The sequence below is a fragment of the Limulus polyphemus genome, unplaced genomic scaffold, assembly GCF_000517525.1.
Source record: "Limulus polyphemus unplaced genomic scaffold, Limulus_polyphemus-2.1.2 Scaffold14528, whole genome shotgun sequence".
NCBI lineage: Eukaryota > Metazoa > Arthropoda > Merostomata > Xiphosura > Limulidae > Limulus > Limulus polyphemus.
Genome location: NW_013680138.1, coordinates 2,021 through 4,284, shown reverse-complemented (window position 1 = coordinate 4,284; position 2,264 = coordinate 2,021). Strand labels below are relative to the sequence as shown.

Genomic DNA, 2,264 nt, shown 5'->3' with positions numbered 1-2,264 from the left:
TGTGTAGATACAGCCTCCTTGCAGTACATTCATTGCCATGGGAAGCTTTTTATTGAGTGGTCAGGCCATTGCCACAACTAAACACTGTGACACATGATGTGTGCAAAGCATGCCATTTCTGGGGGGTCTGTTAATGTTATGAGATTGGATCTTGAGCCATTTTAACTACAACTACTACATACACACAATGTAATGTATTGAATTAAAAGAAGCAAGGTTTAATACATAAGTTGTAGCTATACATGCTGTAAAAAATGGTCAGGCCATAGCCTTACCACATCCTATGGCCCTGACATTGTTGGTGTTTTTCTTTGTGTTTGTACGTTTCCCATAATATTAAAAGTTATTAACTGAAATGTTCCTTAAACATTCTCTTGATTGGGTTGTAATTTTACATAAAGGAATCATCAAGAAATTTTTTATGCATTATGCTAATTTTGGTATTTAAACATTCAATTGTAATTTTTTTTTCTTTAAGGGACAAAAATACCAGGAAAGAAATGACAAGAGAATCTGTTTTGGGATCTGATGATGAGGACCTGTATTCCAAGTTTAGAACACCAAACCCCAAATCTGATGACTATTATTACAATGAGGTTGATGAGTTTCATGCTGCCAAAGACAAGGTTATAAAATGATAAAAAAACATTTTATCTTAAAACATTTGACGTTTTTGTATATACAAACTATGTTGTACTGGGGAAAGTAGGACTTTAACTGCTTGTCTAGTTTTAATGACATTTTAAAAGTGAATTTAGGTATTATGCTTAAAGTATGTTATCATTAGGCTACTTAAATTTGAGTCTGTTTAGCTAAACATTGGTTCACTACATGTAAAGTATAAAAGGTCAACAAGGGACCTGTTGGTCCATTTAGGCCTTTTTCATCTACTAAGCAAAGCTAATAAAAAAACTCGGTCAGTTCTTATCATTCATATATTTATCAAGCCTTCTTTTAAGATCCATTAAATTAATTGCATCCACCATATCTTAAAGCAATCCATTCCAAAGGCCAATCACCTTGTTAGAAAAATTAAATTGTTCTAGCTGAAGATGACCACTACACTCAAAAAATTTATACTTGTCCTCTAGGCCTACTTTTATTGTAATTAAAATTTCTCACCCGTAAGTATGAAAAAAAAATGATGTATTGACACTATCAATTTTATCAACAACCTTAAACACTTTAACCAGATCTCTCTAAATATGCAGTTGCATTAGAAAAATATGTTTTGTATATGAAAATTTCTGAATTTTGTGTCTCAACTATATGAATATTTTCTGTAATCAACTTTCACACTAAACTGTTGCACTCACCTGAACTACTACACAAAACAGTTGTGTTTCATTTCAAAAGTACTTTTAATACACTGTTTAACTTTGTGTTGGTGTAGTCTTATCAGTTTGTGTTGATACCGTGTATCTGATGGTAGAAAGAATACATATTTCAATATATTGTATATGTTTATGACTTACAGTATAATTTGAAAATTTCTTTCTTCGACGATTCTCGTATAACATTGCGGTTTTATGCCTTATTGTGAAACTTGCAGAGAACTTTGTATGTAAGACACGTTCCCAGGTTGGATCGTTCATGAATAAAGTACTTGTATTACTGCTTTCTTGTTTAGTATAACGATGATGATTTTTATTTAGAGATTTAACTAATATTTCAGTGCCATACCTTAATCTATTTTGAACTCATTAGTGAAAATATATTATCCAATATTATCGGCACACCATGCAAACATTAGTTAATTATTTTAGTTGTTGTAAGTGTTATAAGGTGTGTAAGCAGAAAACTGAACATTTTTCTTCTTGTAATTTAAACAGATTCTTTTAGGTGAAGATGATGCAGCTAGATGGGATGAAGATGATTCAGACCAGGTGAGAAAAGTTCTTTTGGTTTTTAAAAGGTGATTCAGATGTGGTATATAAGCTTCTGTTTGATTAATACAATATCATTAGATTAAAAGATGATTAAGATAGCTTAGGTACGTATTACATGAAGTTTTGTTTAATTTCATTATTAATTAATAAAGGAATTTTATTGTTTGGTTTATTAACAATTTAATTTACTTATACTGTAATATACTTAAACTTACCCTGTTGGGTGGCTAGATTTGTAATAGAAAATTAATGCTAACAAAGATTCAATATGGTTAGAACTAGTTCAGGAATAAGATGGTGTGGGGTTTGTTAGAGTGATATGTACCAGGATTAGGCTATATTTAAGAATTGTGGGCTTGATTGTGATTTTCATAA

The 2,264-nt window shown here is 30.9% G+C and overlaps 1 long non-coding RNA gene across 1 annotated transcript; it reads left to right on the top strand.

The window, feature by feature from the left end:
• Positions 1 to 465: 465 nt before the first annotated feature.
• LOC111084195 lies at positions 466 to 1,863 on the top strand. Its single transcript, XR_002609435.1, has 2 exons — positions 466 to 626; positions 1,833 to 1,863. It is a non-coding gene; the product is annotated as an uncharacterized LOC111084195 (long non-coding RNA).
• Positions 1,864 to 2,264: the final 401 nt, after the last annotated feature.